Source organism: Sturnira hondurensis, unplaced genomic scaffold, assembly GCF_014824575.4.
Source record: "Sturnira hondurensis isolate 20B ecotype Veracruz unplaced genomic scaffold, ASM1482457v3 Scaffold0007865, whole genome shotgun sequence".
In the NCBI taxonomy this organism is placed as follows: domain Eukaryota; kingdom Metazoa; phylum Chordata; class Mammalia; order Chiroptera; family Phyllostomidae; genus Sturnira; species Sturnira hondurensis.
In genome coordinates this window covers 14917445-14938003 of record NW_028080496.1, presented here as the reverse complement: position 1 = coordinate 14938003, position 20559 = coordinate 14917445, and the positions used below count along the sequence as shown (strand labels likewise).

Genomic DNA, 20559 nt, shown 5'->3' with positions numbered 1-20559 from the left:
CTTGCCATGCACCCCCTACTGGGGACCTGGCTCAAAACCTAGGCCTGTGTCCTGACTGGAAATTGAAACAGAAACCTTTTGGTTCACAGGCTGGCACTCAGTACACTGAGCCACACCAGCCAGGGCAAAAAAAAAATTTTTTTAATTGATGAACTTTAGCTAGATTTACAAAAATGAAATAAAAAGAGAGAGAGCGCACAAAGATCCAACTAAAATTAGAAATGAAAGAAATGACAATATAACCAATTTTAAAGGAATAAAAATTATTATAAGAAAGCACAATGAACACTTGTGCATCAAGAAATTGGATAACATAGCCCTGGCTGGTGTAGCTCAGTGGATTGAGCGCGGGCCTGCAAACCACACGATCGCGGTTCGATTCCCAGTCAGGGCACATGCCTGGGTTGCAGGCCAGTTCCCAGCAGGGGACACACCAGAGGCCACCACACACTGATGTTTCTCTCCCTCCCTTCCCCTCTGTCTAAAATAAATAAAATCTTAAAAAAAAATAAACTTACTATCTCAGTTCTATGGTAAGTTGTCTCTCATCTGAATTCATCTCTTGCCAGTGAGACAAGAACCAGGGAGGGGGAGCCCCTGACTCTGACTCGGGTCTCCCTGGTACTAAAAGTGTTGTATTTTGTCAGATGATTTCTCTGCATCGACTGAGATGATGTGTGTGTTTCACTCTGTGAATCACATCAACTGAATGTCTTATATTGAATCAACCTTGAATTTCAGGAATAAATCAACCTTGGTTAGAATGTACAATTCTTTTAATGTGCTGTTGCATTCTACTTGCTGTAATTTGTTATGATTTCTGCATCAATATTCATCTCCTGATGAATATTAGGACCTGGTTTCAAATCTCCTGATGAATATTTGCCTGAGGTTTTCTTTTCTTGGAATGTCTTTGTCCAGCTTTTGGGTTGAGGGTGATGCTGGCCTTTTAAAATGTGTTCTTTTCTCCTCAATATTTTAAAGAGTTCTAGGGAAGATCATTGTTAATTCTTGAAATATTTGGTAGAATTCCCAAGGGAAGCCATCTAGTGCTGCGTGTTTCTTTTCTTTCTTTAGGAGTTTTTGGTTGATGATTCAATCTCCTTACTGGTTTTAAGTTTGTTCAGATTTTTTTTCTTCATGAATCAGTCTTGGTAGGTTGTGTGTTTCTAGGAACTTTTCTTTTTCATCTAGGTTATCCAATTTCTTGATGGACAATTGTTCATAGTGCTTCTTTATAATAATTTTTATTTCTGTAAAATTAGTTGTATTGTCACCTCTTTCATTTCTAATTTGAGTTAGATGAGTCTTCTCTCTCTCTCTTTTGTAAATCTAATTAAAAGGTCATCAATTAAGAATTTTTTTTGCCCTGGCTGGTGTGGCTCAGTGTATTGAGTGCCAGCCTATGAACCAAAAGGTCTCCAGTTCAATTCCCAGTCAGGACACATGCCTGGTTGTAGGGCAGGTGGGAGAGGCAACTATGTGATGTATTTCTCACACATCAATGTTTCCCTCCCTCTCTTCCTCCTTCCTTCCCTTCCCACTAGGAATAAATACATACAGTTTTTTAAAAGTTTCTTTTTTTAAAAAAAATATTTTATTTATTTATCTTTAGAGGGGAAGGGAAGGAGAGAGGGAGAGAAACATCAATGTATGGTTGCCTCTGCCGAGGACACACAATGTATCGTGTGTCCCCTGCCGGGAACCGGCCGGCAACCCAGGTATGTGCCCTGACTGGGAATCGAACCTCGATCCTCTGGTTCGCAGGCCCATGCTCAATCCACTGAGCTACACCAGCCAGGGCTAAAAGTTTCTTAAATCCTTACTTGAGAATATGTTTATTGATTTGAGAGAGAATGAAACATCTACTAGCTGCTTCCTGTAGGTGCCCTAACTGGGGATCGAATCTGCAGTGCAGGTGTGTGCCCTGACCGGGATTCGAATGTGTGACTCTTTGGTGTATAGGACATCACTCCAAGCAACTTAGTCACCCAGCCAGGGCCAAACTCCATCAATTTTGTTATCTTTTTGAGGAAGCAACTCTTGATTTCTGTATTGTTTTTGTTACCTCTTTTGTTTATCTCTGCTTTAATCTTATTTCCTTCCTTGTGCTACCTTTGGTTTCTGTTTGTGCATCCTTTTCTACTTACTTTTATTTAACAAAGTTTTATTCTTCAAAGTGGGCAGCTGGTGGGACTTGTTGCTCATGCATTTTCACCAGCTGCTGAAGCACCCAGACTTTGGTGTTTCTGGTGTAGATGTCTTGAGCTCTGTGCCTTGAAACTAGTTCAGTAAGTCCTTCACTGAGGAGCTCCTGCAGGGCTGCCCTGGCCCAGGAACCGGTTCAGTCTCTCAGAGACAACAGCTGGGTTATAAGCTTATAGGTGGGAACTTCCTTGTTGAGTTTGTCATAGGTTTGGTTTGTCAAAGCAGATTAGGTTATAGAGCTTGTTCCAAACTTTGCCTTTGTTTTATTTTGTTTTTGTTTTTTTTCAGATGTTATTTATTTCTTTTTAGAGAGAGGAGAAGGATGGGAGAAAGAGAGGGAGAGAAACATCAATGTGTGGTTGCCTCTTGCGTGCCCCTTACTGGGGACCTGGCCTGCAACCCAAGCATGTGCCCTGACTGGGAATTGAACCAGCAAAGCCCTGGTTGGCAGGCTTGCACCTGATCCCCTGATCTACAGCAGTTGGGGCCCAACTGAGTTTTTAAAAACGTATTGCAAAGCTACAGGAGTCATAACAGTGTGGTAATGGCATGCAGACCTACAGACCAATGGAATGGAATAGAAAGACCATAAATAATCCCTCACATAGTCATATGACTTTTAACCAAATAAGGAAATAGAGAACTTGAACAATGCACCCTTAGCCTATTAATCATAGTTTTAAAAAACATTCCTTCCCTGGTCGGTGGCTCAGTCGGGAACACTGTCCTACACAACAAAAAGATTATGGGTTTAATCCCCAGTCGGGGCACAAATGTAGGTTGCAAGTTCGTTCCCCTGACGGGGTGAGTACAGGAGGCAACGGATCTTTCTCTCTTCCCCTTCCTCTCTCTTTATAATCAAGAAACATATTCTCAAGTGGGGCTAAAAAATATAAAAATAAAAAAAATGCCTGATCTGATCATTCTAACATGGCTGCCATGTCTGAGCCTGCTCCGTGCTTGCTCTATCTCTTCAAACTATGATTTTCGCCCTTTGTAGGCCTTGTAATTTTTCTTCAAAGAGATATTTGATGTGCTGGGTAAAAGGATTTGTGGTAAACAGGCCTTCATTGATGTGGCAGTAAGGTAAGGGGGGGAGGGGAAGCATCTTCCAGTCTACTTCACCCGAAACAGCTCTCAGTCTTTTAGTGAGCCTCTGTCACTGGCCTTGAACGTCACCGGGGTGTCTTACTTTTTCCCCTCCTTTCGGTGGGACCAGAAAGCTAGAGGGAGCTGGCACTGAGTATTTCTCTTCACTGAGGTTGCTTATGTTACCAGACAGGAAACTGTCCCTGAGCGGGGCTGCCTGGGGCCAGCTGTAGTGAGTGGGTTCTTGATTTTGTGTGGGAAAGATTTCACAACACGATGAGTCCAGGTGACGGTGAGGGTCCGTTTATTGGAGCTGGGGACAGTGACACAGGGAGGGGCTCAGCATGGAAGAAGCATCGGGAGGGCCCAGGCTGGGCTGCCTTTGCTCACTGGGAAGTCATAGAAGAGGGGGCCTTGGGGACAGGTTCAGGGGGCCCTGGTTGCAAGTCCCAAGGTGACCCTCAGAGTTTAGGAGATGCACCCTCCTGTGGGGGAGAAGAGCGGAGAGAGAAAGGCACGGGCACGCTTCTGGCAGGGGGGGTGGGCCCTGGACCCTTTGACTTGAGGCTTTTCTCTCTGTCTTGCAGGCAGGAATCTTACAGGAGGGTTCAGCAGAACGTTCATCAGTACCCAGGTGTGTCCCTTCAGGGTCGTGGTCTTCACTGATTGGTCAGGGACAGGGCAGGGGGTCCTCAGTCATTGAATCTGGTCCTCGTGTCACCCACCTGGTTTTGCTGCTTTTCTGGGCCTGGAGCTGAAACCCAACTGAGGCCTAGATGTTGTCTCCAGGGAGGTGACCTCTGGTATCTGGCTGTAAGTTGCTCGGCCAGTTTGTTCAGTGATCTGCCTCAGTTTCCCTGTTCCACTTGCCAAAGAATTTAGATTTTATTTTTAGAGAAGGGGAAGGGAGGGAGAAAGAGAAGGAGAGAAACATAGATGTGAGAGAGAAACATCATATGCCCCTAATCAGAGACCTGGCCCACAACCCAGGCACGTGCCCTGACCGGGAATCGAATCTGTGACCTTTCAGTTTGCAGGATGACGGACAACCAATCAGTTGAGCCACATCGGTCAGGGCTTGTTTGGCATTTTACTTGTTAGGACAGAGTGACAAATTTTGAGCTCCAGACCCCAAAGTGAATCTTTCTAATTTCTATTTGTTCATATTCTCATTTTGTTTGTGTATCAACCTGTCAAAATTTGCTCGTATTTTGTTTTTTGATTTCCTTTAGTCCTCATCGATTATATTTAAGACTGTTGTTTCAAAGCCTTTGTCAAATAAGTCTGAAGCCTCTGTTTTTTTAGGGTGAGTTTGGGAAATTTATTTTGTCTCTTTGAATGAGTCACATTTCTCTGCTTTATGTGTATATAGATAGATAGAGAGAGAGAGAGAGAGAGAGAGCGTGCGTGTCTATTCAAAACTGGGCACTTGTGAAAACACGCACAACCCTGACTGCTGTGCTCAGTTGGTTGCAGTGTTGCCTCACAAAGCAAAAAATTCCACGTCAATTCCACGTTCAGTTCCACATCAGGGCACACACCCAGACTGCGGGTTCAGTCTCTGGTCCAGGAGCCTCTGAGAGACAACCCTTCTCGATGTTTCTGTCATATCGATCTTTCTTTCCCTGTCTTGTGCCCTCCCTTCCCCTCTCTCTAAAAATAAACATTTAACAATTAAAACAAGAATGCAAACAGCCCTCGCTGGTTTAACTCGATGGATTAAGCGCCCACCCCAGAACCAAAGACTCACCAGTTCAATTCCCAGTCAGGGCACATGCCTGGGTTGTGGGCCAGGTCCCCAGTAGGGGGTGCATGAGAGGCAACCCAAACACACACTGATGTTGATGTTTTGGTTCCTCTTTTTCTCCCTCCCCTCCCCTCCCCTCTCTATAAATAAATAAATAAATAAATAAAAATCTTTTAAAAAGATGAAAGAAAAAACAGACACATCTTCCAGTCTTTGTGGACCGTTCCAGTGAGGGGGCGGGGGTGGGCAGGGAGACCTTCACTTAGGAGTCCAGCATCTTTAACAGGCCCCAGTACATGAGCCCCTCCCCAGTGTATACAGCTAAGCTGCTTTATAAGAAATCTTATTTCTCAGGGCCTTAGATGTTCTGTACTCTCTACCCATCATCCCTTGTCCCGGGGTGCCCAGAGGTCTGGAATCCCCCTGCAGCTTTTCACCATGCTCTGGCACCCACCACTGCTTTCATCCGCCTCCAGCCTGATATCCAAACGTATCTCCTGCTTCCGGTCAGTGCTCAGAGCCTCCTAGAACTGGGAAAACAGTCCCTCCCACAGCCCAGCCGGCAGACCAGTCAGATTACTGCAAACAGCTTCCACTTTTTCCTTCCACCCCGTGGGAGGGGGAGGACTCAGAAGTCGAGTGGCTTCCTCCTCACTGTTCCACACCGGGGAGGCATTGGGTGATGATGAGCAAAAATACCCTAGGGCCCTGGCTGGCTGGCTGTGCCGGCTACAGCATCCTCCTCAAACGCCAAAGTTGTGGATTCTATCCTGAGTCAGGACACATACAAAAATCAACCAATGAGTGCATCAATAAGGGGAACAACACCCCTGGCTGGGGTGTCTCAGTGGATTGAGTGGCCTGTGAACCAAAAGGTCACGGGTTGGATTTCCAATGGAGGCATATGTCTGGGTTGCAGGCCAGGTCCCCAGTTAGGGGGCGCTGGAGAGGCAACCATACATTCATGTTTCTTTCCCTTCCTTTCTCCCACCCTTCCCCTCTCTCTAAAAATAAATAAAATCTTTAAATAAAATGCCTTGAAAATTTTGTTTGGAATATATATTTTTTAAGTTTTTAGACAGAAGGCAAGGGGGGGAGAAAGAGAGGTAGAGAAACATCAATGTGTGTTTGCCTTTTCCCTTCTCCTTGGTCAGGGAAGCCCAAGATCAAGATGATGACAGATTAGCGTCTGGTCAGAGCCCACTTCCTGGTTCACGGTACTGCATCCTTCACATAGCAGAGAGGATGAAGGACCTCTCCAAGGTCTGTTTTCCCCACTCCTGAGGGATCCACCTGGGTGACCTAATAATCATTTCCAAAGGCCCCACCCCTAAACACAAACACATTGCACCAACACATTGGGTATTAGGTTTTTGGTTTTCAAGATTTTATTTATTTACCTTTAGAGGGGAAGGGAAGGAGAGAGGTAGAGAAATGTCAATGTATGGTTGCCTCTCATGTGTCTCCTGCTGGGACCTGGTCTGCAACCCAGGCATGTACCCTGACTGGGAATTGAACTTGTGATCCTTTGGTTCCCAGGCCGGTGCTCAATCCATTGAGCCACACCAGCCAGGGCAGACTGAATATATTCTAACATTTCATTTTCTTTCCTTTCTTGGACTTTCAGTTATGCCTTTTTTTGTATTAATGCCTCTAGGGATTACAGTATTTTAAAATTATCCAATATACCTTGACTGTGTATTCTATCATTTCACTTACAACGTAAAACAAGCAAAGAAACAGACAGACAGACAAACGAGACCTTTGGAATGTAACTTTGACACTCAGCTCCAGCTCCGGGCAGAAAAAAGCAGTAATTTGCAGATTGAGAATGTGTGGACTGGGGACCGCAACGTCACTCAAAGCCATGTGGGAGTGTGCGGGGAAAAAATGTTCTCTGAATTGGGACTACTAACTAATCAACATCCAATTGCTGTAACTTTGTAAAATCCAGGGGACTTCAGGGATAATCAAACCGCTCGCAGTTAGAATTCCCACCGGCCGCCTACATCACAGCCTCCAACAGCCTCCGCAACCGGGGGTCAAGGCGGAGTGGGAGGCCAATGTGAGGCAGTTTCTCCCCTGAGAGGGAATGTGACACGCTCCCCTCCACTCAGCGTTTCCGTGTGACGTGCTGCTTCCCTGGACTCAAGAGTTTTCTGGGTCTCGTTCCAGTCAGGCTTTCTTCTCTTAGCCACTTCCACAAGCTTGGCCAGGCGTTTGCTCCGGCTCGGAGGAAGAATGGGTCCGTACACACGTGATCGCTGCAGGGACCCGTCGGAGTCACTTTCTCCGAGCCCGGATTCTGGCGGCCGGGGCGCGTCGCCCAGGTACCCGCCGCCGGCGGCGCTTCGCAGAATAGCGCACGTGTTCATGCTCTCTGGGTTCCCGCCCGCCCCCTGCCAAGACCCTCCAGCAAGCAGCTCCTGCCACCTACGCACCAACGGAGCCCGGGGACGGGGTGCGGAGCCCCGAGGTCCCGCGCAGAGCCTCGGTGGCCCGGGCCTGCAGAAGGCCCTCGCGCACTTCTTCCCCGAGAGCAGCCGGGACGGTCTGAGTGGAGCGCAGCCGGCGCCACTCCCGCGTCCCTTCCAGGCGGCGGAGGGCGCGGCGGAGCCGGGAGGGAGGAGCGCGGGGAGGAAGGGGCCGAGCCGGGAGAGCCCCCGCCCCGGGAGGAAGGGGCGGAGGCCGGGTGTTTCCTGGCGCATTCCCGGCCCGCCCGAGTGACTCACTCCGGCTGGAAACTCCCGGGACCCGCGCGGGACCCCCGAGCCACCGCCGCCGCCGCCGCGGATCCAGGTGAGGACCGCTGCCGCCCCGCCCCGCGGTCCGGCGAGCTCCAGGCCGCACTCGGAACCGGGACCCGCGAGCGGCCAGGACTTGGCCTCCGGCGGCGCGGCCTCCCATGGCCTCGGGGACTCGCCCAGCGCCCGCACGCCCGCCCCGGATCCCGCGGCCCGCACGCGGCGCAGCTCCAGCGGGGAGGGGGGTCACCCGCGTGTCGCAGTTATTGTTGGAAAGTGAGGAGCAGAAACCTTGCACTGAGCTCCTGCGACGAGCCCCTCCCGGGGGGGAGCGGGAGGGTCCGGCCCAGCGAAACCGCTGCGGGTTCCGGGGTGACCTGGGCTTTGTTGAGCGCGGTGGTTGGAGCGCGCGCCGCCCCAACAGCCCTGCGGGATTCGGGGTGAGCCCGGGTGCGAGCGCCAGGCTTGTAGGGCAGAGTGAGAGCGAAAGGGTGGGAGAGCGACGGGGACACGGGCTTTGGGAGGGTGTCGCACGCAGAGCGCTGCGGGGGTCGTGGCCTCCTCTCCCGCCTGGTCCAAACGCCACGGACCACGGTGGCTCCTTCCAGCCTGTACCGCAAGATCGGCGGGTCTCGGAGCGATGGAGCCTTAGCAGGGTTTCCCTTCCAGGAGGGCAGGGTCCCAGGGCCCCGGACAGAGCAGCTTCGCGAGCCCAGTGGTGTTTCTTGCCCATGTTCTAACTCGAGTCCTTAAACTGATCCGTGATTTGGAGCCGCAGCGATTCTCGGGACGGGAGCTCAGATCGCTGGTCTTGGCAACTCATCGGCAATGCCAGACGGTCGTGTCCAGGCTCCTGCGACGCGGCGGGGTCCGTGCCCGGCCTGGCGAGGGGCCCAGGCGGCGGGCCCGGTGCCTGCAGGCGGTCAGTGGCTGTCCGTGTGCAGAGAAGGGAAGAATGGCCTTTACATCAACGTTGCCCCCTCAGGTCTGCTTTCGCCAGGAGTTCAGTAGGAAGAGGGTGCTGCTGGTTTCCTCGCTGCCCTCCTGTCCCCCCGGGGCTTCAGCTCCAGGCCTGAGACAAACTCGGAATTGCGGTGGAAAACATTTCCTGAGTTCGTATGTCTGTTTGTGTGCTGATAGATTGCCCAAAGAAAATTAACCCCCAACATTTTTTTTTTGTTGCTTTGTTTTGCATGTGTGTTTACTTGAACTGATTTTTAAATTTACATGTAGTGAAAGTCACTTTTTCTGGTACAGTTCAGTGCGTTTTGACAAATGCGTAGTCTGCCTTTGGCCTAACAATCAGGATAAAAACAGCTGCATTACCCCTAAAATTCCATCCTGCTCCCCCTTTGGGGGCATCTCCTTCCCCATTTTTAAAAAGATTTCATTTATTTATTTTTGGAAGGAGAAGAAGGGAGGGAGAAAGAGAGGGAGAGAAACATGAATGTGTGGTTGCTTCTTGTATGCCCCCTACTGGGGACTTGGCACGAAAGCCAGGCGTCTGCCCTGAATAGGAATTGAACCTGTTACCCTTTGGTTCACAGACTGGGGCTCAATCCACTGAGCCACACCAGCCCAGGCAAGACCAGTATCTTTGTTGTTTATAATTATCACTCAGATACTCCACTAGCCAAGCTTGTTAGGCCCTGTTCTTTGCTCTCCCCTAGGTAGATTGCACTATACAGGGGAGAAAAACCAACGCTGGAGAGTGGTGAGTGCCATCTGGGAACGTGAATCCACAGCCCCTTCCTGGAGCCAGTGTGGCCATTCCTGGTGCACAGTTTTCCTGGCTAGAACTCAGGGTGGGTGTTGATTCATCGTGGAGGTACACCACTCTGAGGAACCCCACAGCCTTGAGTCAGAAGCAGTGGTGAGGATTCAGATTCTATTTAAATCCCTGTGTAAAGCTTGACCTCCTCAAGTTTTTAAAGAATTCTAACCCTCTGCTCTCCTCCCCAAAAATCTTGCCTGACAGGACCTGTCTCTACAAAACCAATGAGCTTTAAAAACCACCCAGACTGCCCTGGCTGTTGTAGCTCAGTTGCTTGAAGCATCATTTGGTAACCAGCAGGTTGAGGGTTGGATCCTCCTCGGTCAGGACACTGGGTTGCGGGTTCGATCCCCAGTCGGGCACGTATGATCTCCAGTACTGGCACAGACTCTTGACTTGTTGGAATCAGCTGTCCTCAGAGATCGTTGAATGTAGGTACAGCTCAGAGATACTGTATTTAGTTCCAGTCCATCACAATACTGAAAATAAAGAGAGCCACAAGAATTTTGGGCTTCTCAGTTCATATAAAGTTAGGTTTATACTGTAGTCCAGGGGTGTCAAGCTCATTTTCACCAGGGGCCACATCAGCCTCGTGGTTGCCTTCAAAGGGCCAAATGTAACTTTTGGACTCTATAAATGTAACTACCCATTAACAGTTAAGCAGGAGCTTGGTGCTGCTGCCAGGTAGAAACTAGGTGCCAGGCCAGATTAAACAGGGTGGAGGGCTGGATTTGGCCCGTGGGCCATATGTTTGCCACCTGTGCTGTCTATTAACTGTGTGCAGCAGCATTATATTTTAAAAAACGTACAAGCCTTAATTGAAAGATACACTTTTTTTTTTACCCCGGCTGGTGTGGTCTGGTGGATTGAGCACCAGCCTGTGAACCAAAGGGCTGCCTATTTGATTCTTATTCAGGGCACGTGCCTGGGTTGCAGGCCAGGTCCCCAATAGGGGGCGAGTGAGAGACAACTGTACATTGATGTTTCCCCCTTTCTCCCTTCTTTCCCTTCTCTCTAAACAAATGAATAAATAAAATATTAAAAAATGAAAGATATGCTTTTGCTAAAAGTGTCGTAATTTTTTGCTGGTGGAGGGTCTTGTCTCAGGGTTGATGGTTGCTGACTTTATCAGGGTGGCTGTGGCAGTTTCTTAAAATAAGGCAACCGTGAATTTTACTACATCGATCGAGTCTTCCTTTCACAAATGATTTTATTTACTTCTTTAAATTTTTGTGGATTTGAGAGAGAGCGAGAAAGGGAAACATTGATTCCTCATTCCACTTCATGCATTCATTGGTTGGTTTTGTACGTGCCCTGACCGGGGTCAAACCNCCCCCCCCCCCCCCCCCCCCCCCCCCCCCCCCCCCCCCAAACTGTGCTGTAACCAGCTGAGCTAACCCGTCGGGGCCCGCAGGTGATTTCTTTGTAGCATATTATGCTGTTTGGCAGCATTTTACCCACAGTAGAACTGTCAAAATAGGAGCGAATCTTTTCACCCCCTGCCACTTCCTTTTCATCTAAGTTTAGGTAATGTTCTAAATCTCTTGCTGTCATTTCATTCATTTTCACAGCTTATTCATTGGAGTAGATTCCAGCCAGAAGAAGCTGCTGCTCATTTGCTAACTACCATGAGGTTTGTGCAGTGCACTGGCAACTTCAGGCTCCACTTCCAGCTCTCGTGCTGTTTCTGCCACAGCTGCAGCTACTTCCTTCCCGGAAGTCTCCCACCCCTCCAAGTCCTCCATGAGGGCGGAATCCACTCTTCTAAATGCCTGTTGATGTTGACATTTTGGCCGCTTCCCATGAATTATGCATGTTCTTATTTTTAAAAAGATTTTATTTATTTTTAGAGAAAGGGGAAGGGAGGGATAAAGAGAGGGACAGAAACATTGACAGGAGACAGAAACACCAATTGGTTGCCTCTTGCACGAGCCCCGACTGGGGACCGAACCTGTAACGCAGGTATGTGCCCTGACTGGAAATTGAGCTAGTGACTTTTCACTTCACAGCATGACGTCCAACCCACTGAGCCACAGCGGTCAGGGCATATGCATGTTTATAATGGCATCTAGAGTGGTGACTTCTTTCCAGAAGGTTCTTGATTCACTTTGCCCAGATCTGTCAGAGAAACCACTGTCTGTGGCAGCTACAGCCTTACAGAATGTATTTCTTCCATAACAAGACTTGAAAGTCAGAACTACTCGTTCATCCCTGGGCTGCAGAGTCGATGCTGTGGTAGCAGCATGACAACATTATTGATCTCGTGTGTTAACACGTCTCCATCGGAGTTCTTGCTGGGATGAGGTGCTTTATCAGTGAGAAGTAATATTTTGAAAAGAACATTTTCCTGAGTGGTAGGTCTCAACAGTAGGCTTAAAATATTTATTAATCCATGTTGCAAACAGATGAGAGCTGCCATCTGGCTTTGTTGTTCATTTACAGAGTGCAGGCGGAGTAGAGTTAGCATAGTTAAAAAAGAAAAAAAAAGAACGCTTCAATCCCTGGCTGGTGTGGCTCAGTGGATTAAGCACGGGCCTGTGAACCAATCAATTGCCAGTTTGATTCCCAGTTAGGACACAAGCCTGGGTTGCAGGCCAGGTCCCCAGTAGGGGGCACGCATGAAAAACCACACAAGGATGTTTCTCTCCCTCTCTTCCTCCCTCCCTTCCCCTCTGTCTAAAAATAAATAAACCAGGAAAAAAAGTCTTCATGAATTTGCATGTCATCCTTGCAGAGGGGCCAGGCCAATCTCTGGGTGGTTCCAAGTTTAGTACATGTTCTGCTGAAGTGAGCAGCAGGCCTGGCTTGCAGCCTGCCTTGACTCCAACACGCCTTCCTCACTGGGCTCCCTCGTTTGTAGCTTTTTTTAAAAAAAATTTATTTGTTTATCTTTAGAGGGGAAGGGAAGGAGAGAGGGAGAGAAACATCAATGTATGGTTGCCTTTCGTGTGTCCCCTGCTGTGAACTGGCCTGCAACCCAGGCATGTGCCCTGACTGGGAATCGAACCACAGTCCCTTAGTTCCCAGGCCTGTGCTCAATCCACTGAGCTGTGCTAGCCAGGGCTGTAGCTTTTGATTTAAAGGGAGAGAAGTGAGACTCTTCCTGTCACTTGAACACTTTAGAGGCCAGTGCAGGGTTATTTAATCACCTCTTCATTCATTCATTTTTAAAGATTTGACTTACTGTTGGAGAGGTAAAGGAGGGAGAGAGGGAAACATCAATGTGTGGTTGCCTCTCATGCGCCCCCTACTGGGGACCTGGCCCTCAACACAGGCATGTGCCCTGACTGGGAATCAAACCAGCAACCTTTTGATCTACAGGCTGACATTCAATCCGCTGAGCCACACCAGATACGCCCAGTGCAGGGTTATTAATTGGCCTAATTTCATTATTGTTGTGTCCCAGGGAAGAGGGAGGGAAAGGCCAGTCACTGGCCCAGTCAAAGGCATCATTTATCAGTTAAGTCTGTCGCCTTATAAAGGCACGCTTTGTGGCAATCTCAAACAGTTATAGCAACATTAAAATTGCTGATCACAGGTCACCATAACAACTATAATAATTTAAAGGTTTGAACCCTGGCCAGGTGGCTCAGTTGATTGAAGTATTGTCCCAATACACCAGGGCTGTGGGCTTGATCCCTGGTCAGGGCAAATAAAGAACCAATGAATGCATCAATAAGTGGAACAACAAATCGATGTTTCTCTGTCTTCCTTCCTCTCTCTCTCTCAAGAAAAATTAATAAATTAAAAAGAATTAAAGAAATTTTAAATATTGTGAGAATTACCACAATGTGACACAGACATGAAATGAACAAATGCTGTTGGAAAAAATGATTGCCAGATGCAGGGTTGCCACACTTTGTATTTGTAAAAAAAAAAAACTGTGATTCTATGACGTGCAATCAAATGAGGTGCCGTAAAAGGAGGCACACCTGTAACTATGTAGGTTAAATGGAGCGGACTTGGTGCCCGTGCACGGTGGTTCCGCAGGCTCTTGAGACCACGCTAGTAAAGTTTTACACTCACAGATTGTGTTTTTTGCCTTTGCTAGGATAAGGATTGGGTGTGTGTTAGTCAGGATTTTGCAGAGAAATAGAACCAATGAGATGTATGTGTGTATGTATAGATAGATTTATTTTTCTAAAGATTTTATTTATTTATCTTTAGTGGGGAAGGAGAGAAATATCAATGTTTTGTCGCCTCTCATGAGTCCCCTGCTGGGAACTGGCCTGCAACCCAGGCATGTGCCCTGACTGGGAATCGAACTGGGATCATGTGGTTCGCAGGCCCACACTCAATCCACTGAGCTACACCAGCCAGGGCTATAGATAGATTTATTTTAGGGAATTGGTTTATGCGACTTTGGAATCTGGCAAGTCTGAATTCAAATTATTCAAGAAGGGTTTTTTTTTCAATTAAAAATATGTTTACTAATTTTCAAGAGAAGAAAAAAAAACATTGATGTGAGAAATATTCATTGGTACACCCCCACTAGGGATTGAACCCGCAACCTCGGTATGTGCCTTGACCAGGAATCGAACCTGTAACCTTTTGGTGTATGGGACCAGGCTTCAACAACTGAGCCACTCGGCCAGGGGCCAAGGAAGATTTGAATATGCAGCTCGAGCCCAAAGGCATCTGGAGGCAGAATTCCTTCCTCTTTGTAAGGTCCTCAGTCTGTTTTCTCTAAGGCCTTCAGCTGATTGGATGAGGCCCACCCACATTACGAAGGGTGATCTGGTTTTCTTAAAGTCTGCTGATTTAAATGTTAATCACATCCAAAAAATAACCTTCACAGCAAGATCTAGGCTGGTCTTTGACCAAAAACTGGACATAGCATAATATAGCCAAGTTGATACATGAAATTAACCACCATTGGGGGGAATTTTTATTTTGTGCTTTTGAAACAAAACTCCACCTGAGGGCATGTTCTCCTATTTTTAGAGAGGAAGGGAGGGAGAGACATCGATAGCTGCCTCCCGTATGCGCCCCGGGGGGCCGGGGCTTCATTTTTTTTTAAATAATTTGCATTTTGGATAACTGCCTCATCCAATAAAGACTGGTGGAGTGCACACTGCAGGGTAAGTCCTGCCCTCCCCAGCTACCAGCTCAGCCTGAGGTGGGTCCATACTGTTCCCCTGCCCCCACCAGGGACCGGGAGCCCACACTGCCTCAGAGTTGCCGTCAGACCTGCATGTGAGAGGCTGTGAGCTCCTCACCGCCCAAAAACGCCCACAGACATGCCAGAGGGGAGCGGGGTGGGCCTACTGGGGGACACCTCAGATGGCTGAGGTCCAGAGCCACCACCACGGGAAACGTGACTGCCTGTCCTGTGTGACCCTGTGCCATGTTTTCAGTGGCTCACTGTGTAGCAGTCACAGGTTGTGGACTTAGCACAGAAGCGGTGACTCTGGTCAGGCTCTGAGGAAGCTTCTGGAGCTCTCAGCTGCCCAGCTTCTGTCTCAGGGCCTCGGCGGGTGAGAAGATGTCAGGCCCCTGGGAGTGTGACTGAGCCACAGACCCAGTGCCAGTGGCCTGCACTCCAGGCTCTGGGGGGCCTCTGTAGGTGTGTTGTGAAGATGCAGTCACGTGCCCGCACGTTCTACAGATGTGGTGAGAGAGGCCCAGGTGCCCTGTGAATCCCTCCTTTGTATGAAGGCGCAGGTCGGGGCAGGTCCTGCAAAGTGAGCCTTGATGGGGCATTTCAGGTGCCTCAGAACTAGTGCCTCGGGAACGTGGCACTTTCACACAGTGATTGGGGAGCTTACCGGCTCTCCAGGAGGTCCCGTTATCATCACCCCTTAACCATAGGAGGGGACACACACGCCTGGAGGCCAAGTCACCTGGCCCAGGTCACTCAGCTGGCCGGGCGCAGCCCTGACCTGTTCAAGCCATCTTCCTGCCCCTGCAGGCTCTCCAAGCTTTGGAGCTGGTGGGCTCCGTATGGATTGCAGCCCACCCCTCCACCCCCGTGGTTCTCAGCCTTTTGTCCCAGAGGCTCCCAGGAAAGGGTGTGGAGGGAACAGTTTCCCCTTGCTCCATGTCCCCATCCTCGTGCCCAAGTTAATGCTTCTAAGTAGCTCAGGCTGCTTGGAAAGGTTAAATACATTATACCTATTTTTCATCATCTCTCCTTTCATCTTTTATCCATGTTTTTTGTTGTTGTTTAATTTTGTGCGCACACTCGTTTTCAGCTGGTCACTCCATCCCTCATGCCGTTCAGAGTGCGAGCCCCAGGGGTGAATTGTTTATCAGTATAGGCAGTGTCTATCTGAGCACGTTGGGCAATTGTAAAGCCTGCGCCATCGGTAGCAGATATTATTAGTATTTGAAAAGGACGTAACCGAGGTGGAGGGGCAGTGCGTCTGCCTGGTGGACGCGGTGGCTCTGAGAACTCCCCACCTGCACCCTGGAGGAGCTGGCAGTAAACTAGTCAGCCGGGGGCCGCTGGTTCTTCTGGTTCCTCCCTCCCAGGGCCAAACCTTTCTAGAGGGTTTGAGTATTAGTCTTCTCCAGCTTTTGTGACAGGGTTCCACGAACTGGGTGACTTAACAAAAGTCTGTCCTCTCTCTGTTGTGGAGGCTGGAAGTGCAAGGTCAAGGTGGCCACAGGATTGGCTTCTCCTCAGGCAGGTCTGCTTGGCTTGAGACGGCTGCCGGCCTGCTGTGCCACCATGTGGGTGTCTCTCTGTGTGTGCCTGTCTTTTTTCTAATGCCTCTTCTTCAAAGGACACCTGTTGTAATTGCATTCGAGCCACCGAACAACTTCATTTTACTCTAATCACCTCTGTAGAAGCGTATCTCATGCAGTCGCAGTCTGGTGTCCTGGGCGTGGGTTTGGGGTGGGGGACAGTTCAGCTCTCAGCAGTTCACTTAGTTCAGACTCCGTGTTGTCATTAGGGCTCCTCAGCCCTCTCTGCTGGCACCTGGAGTGGTGGGCTCCCGCTGCTTGAGGACTCTGGCCACAGGCCAGGTGTTAGCTGTCAGCGAGGCTTCATTCCTCATCCTTTTGGGGGAAAAATACTGTTGGTGGGTGTTTTCTTCCATCATTTCAAAGGATTTGAGGGTGCCTTCCACAACGGTTAGAGACCACTGCTGAGTTTTCCCAAGTGTGGGCCAGAGACACCCACCTCAGAATCCAGTGTATGTGTGGAGTGGGCACCCAGAGCACCCCAGTCCCCCAGAGTCAGGCAGGGTGAGGGCTGAGAGTCAGCACAGTGCCCAGCCCCCCGCCCCCACTGTGTTTTTCTGCAGTAAGCTGGTTGTGGCCAGCTGGGACCCCAGCTCTGTGGGAACCCTGGGGGTGCTGGTGGGAGGAGCCCACTCTCAGGAATTTATGTTTCTTTGAATAAAGAACTCACCTTGTCGGCTTTGTAGCAGCCTGGAAAACTGCCTGTTTGCAAAACAATTCTCACTTCTTTTTATTTATTTATCTATCTTTAGAGGGGAAGGGAAGGAGAGAGGGAGAGAAATATCAATGTATGGTTGCCTCTCATGTGTCCCCTGCTGGGAACTGGCCTGCAATCCAGGCATGTGCCCTGACTGGGAATCAAACTGCGGTGGTTTGGCTCACAGGCCCGCGCTCAATCCACTGAGCTACACCAGCCAGGCCACAACTCTCTCTTCTTGAATACAATATTTTGCTGTGTACCCATGGTTTTTGGCCCAGACTTTCAGGAAAAAAATCTTTCTTGTTAATTTTTTAAAGAACTCAATTATCTATTTATCTATCTATTTATTTATTTATATTTACAAACAAAACCCATCATTGTCTTCCAGGGTATTATCTTGCATATGGATATCATTATTGCTTTCTAGAGTTACACTTTTAATGCTTAAGTATTAATAAAGAAATTAGGACTTCCGTCAAGATGGAGGCATAGGTGGAAACACTGTGCCTCAACCAAGTTTTAATACAACAAAAGTTTTGGAGAACTAGGACACACCCAAAGACCAGAAAATGGAATTATACGGAAGTCTGACAGCTAAGAACTGTTCAACGGAGACGGTGAGAGAGGCAGAGCCAGCAGCAGAGCTGGGTTGGGCAGGACAGAGGCCCTGACCTAGGCGCGTGGAACCAGTCGGGGTGTGGGGCAGACTGACCAAGGTCACACATTCACGCACGGTGAGACGGACCACGCAGGCCCCAGGGGGCGAACCCAGTGGTGGAGGGCTGACAGCGGTGGCACACTCGTGTGCAGTGGAACGAAACGCGTGGGCCTGGTGACAGTGGTGGCTGTGGTGCCGGTGGGGGTTGAGGCGGCAGGCGGCAGAGGGAAGCCATTGTCCCTCTTTAAGCCCGCCCCCATGTACGTCACAACCCAGCGACTTAGTTGCCCTTCTCTGGTGAAAACCTAGGGCTCCGATCCTGCTACTTAACAGGCACGAACAGCCCAAAAGATGGCTCAAGAAGAACTCAAAGTCCCAGAGCCAGTAACTCTAAGCGACCAACAGATTGCCAGCCTCTCAGAAGCCCAATTTAAGACACTATTTATCAGGATGCTCGCAGAACTGGTAGATTCTAGTCACAAATTGGAGGAACATATGAAGGCTAAACTAATTGAAATGAAGGGAGATGTCCAGGAAACCAATAGCGATGGAAAGGAAACTGGGACTCAAATCAATGGAATGGACCAGAAGGAAGAACGAAACATCTGACCAGAAAGGAAGGAAGAAATGAGAATTCGAAAAAATGAGGAGAGGCTTNTTATTCTATGAAATGCTAAAGGGACTTATCTAAGAAAAAGAAGATGAAAAATATGAACAATGAAAGGACAGCAAACACACAGTTATTAACATTCACACCTAAAACAAAAGCAAACCAAGAGGACAGCTAGATCAGGAGTGGAACCATAGAAATGAAGAACACATGGAGGGTTAGAAATGAGGGAGGGGGTTGGGAGGAGGAGAAGGGGGGAGAAGGCACAGAAAATAGCATAGATGGTAGGCAGAAAATGGATAGGGGGGAGGGCGAGAATAGTGGGGGAAATATAGAATCTAAAGAAGTCGAGACATGTGGTTATAAACTAAGGGGGAGAATGGTGGGGGAGGGAGTGTGCGGGTGGAGGGGAATGAAGGGGGGAAATAGAACAATTGTAATGGTATAATCAAAATATATTAAGAAAAGAAATTAAAACTATTTATATAGGTACAGAATTAGTGCTACCCATGTATAATGTGCCATCTTATTTTTCCCTTAAAAATTTGGACAAAAAAGAACTCATTATGCACAGCAAAATATGGTGCTTTTTAATTACCACAAGGGGCCCAAGAGTGTAGCTCAGTGGATTGAGTGCAGGCCTGCAAACCAAAGGATCGTGGTTCGATTCCCAGTCAGGGCACATGCCTGGGCCGCTGCAGGCCAGTTCCTAACAGGGAATGCATGAGAGGCAACCATACATTGATATTTCTCTCCCTCTCTCCTTCCCTTCCCCTCTAAAGATAAATAAAATCTTAAAAAAAAACACCCTAAGATCCCTGGCCAGGTATCTCAGTTGGTTAGAACATCATTCCTATACCCAAGGTTGTGGGTTTGATACCTGGTCAGGGCGCATACAAGAACCAACTAATGAGTGCATGAATAAGTGGAGCAACAAATCGATGTTTCTTTCTGTCTCTCTCAAATCAAGAGGAAAAACAAAACTAGGCAGAGAGGAACTTAAGAGTTTTAAGTGGGTGGGAGTGGCTGCCACCAGGCCAGGCCATCTGCCAGGTCCCAGGCATAGAGTCACGGGCTGTGGCCTTGGCCCATAGGGACGGAGTGACCGCACAGTGCAGCGCAGCCAGAACCTTACAGACAGGGAGGGGCAACGGTAGGTTTATAGCTGTGAGCATGCAACACAGTTTATTCTTGTGTTATTATTAATTGTATTATTTTCCATATGAACAACTGTAAAGCTACTTTTGCCCCACCTTGTGTGTCTATATGTACACATATGTATATGTGTGTATACACGTATATGAATATATGAAAACCTGTTCATTGTGGGCAAGGCCAAGATGTACACAGGCACAGAAAACAGTGTGGGTCGGACCCTCCACAGGGATCTGGGTTCCTTCGGAGCAAGCCCCAAAAGTCGCCCTTTGTCTCATTCATAAAAGCTGTGGCACAGGTCCAACCGTGCGCGTGCACACACGATGTACGACTGCTTTTTCCTGGGCCAGAGTGGAAATGATGGGATACTTTTAAGATCTGTCACTATCTGCCATAAACCACTTTCTTTTAGATTCAGTGTCTGAGAAGTGTAAAATTATTTGGTAATTGAAGCTAAAAATTTGCGGTGTGTATTTTGTAAACCAGACTGTAGCAATGCCCAGGGACTGGTGGCCCAGAGCTCTAGGGGTGTGGCTTTAATGCTGGGGGCGTGGCCTGTAGCCCTGGGGGTGTGGCCTAGCGCCCAGCTCGAGGCCTGGGATGGAGGAGGTTGCGCTGCTGCTGGGCAACTCTCTAGAAACTCAGTGCGCAGGGCACCCAGCACCCAGAGTAGCGAGGCCAGGACCCTTGCAGGGTCCGGGGAGGGCTCAGCCCTGAATGGGGCCTGTGGGAAACAACGCCTTCCTCCAGGCAAACACAGGGGTCTCCAGGGCGGGCGCTGTGGTTGAGGAGATGTGTTTCACTGGAGCGGGAGCAGGTTTATTACCTGTGTGGCAGTGAGGAACCCCTGGAACACACCTCTGCTCGGAGCCTCATAACAAATCCGGCTCGAGCCTTTTCACTTCCTTTTAGAAGGATATTCCATGTTCGCTATTTTAAAATGATTTCGAACTTACAAAACATGCAGAAATAAAAATAGTACAAAGAACACAGAGACAACATTTTTTTCATCACTTTGAGGCCACTTAAATACCTTGGTATTTAAGTTCAGGGTCACTTAAATACCTTGATGTATGTTTTCTAAGAACAGAGTGCTCTCTTACATATCCCACTTCTGGTCCTTCCCAGAAAATGTGTGCTGACCCTGCCCTTGAGAATTCGTTGCACATGTATAATGGTTTGAG

General features: G+C 48.7%; 1 protein-coding gene and 1 pseudogene across 2 annotated transcripts in view; one reads left to right on the top strand and one right to left on the bottom strand.

Annotated features, from left to right (window-relative positions):
* The first annotated feature begins 7718 nt into the window (after window positions 1–7718).
* Window positions 7719–20559, top strand: part of CYFIP1 (cytoplasmic FMR1 interacting protein 1) — an 89464-nt gene continuing 76623 nt past the window's right edge. For both annotated transcript variants that reach the window (XM_037053820.1, XM_037053821.1), the window contains exon 1: window positions 7719–7843. The gene's annotated coding sequence lies outside the window, so the exon portion shown is untranslated. The remainder of the gene's footprint in view (window positions 7844–20559) is intronic.
* Window positions 12259–12355, bottom strand: LOC118992113 (uncharacterized; annotated as a pseudogene).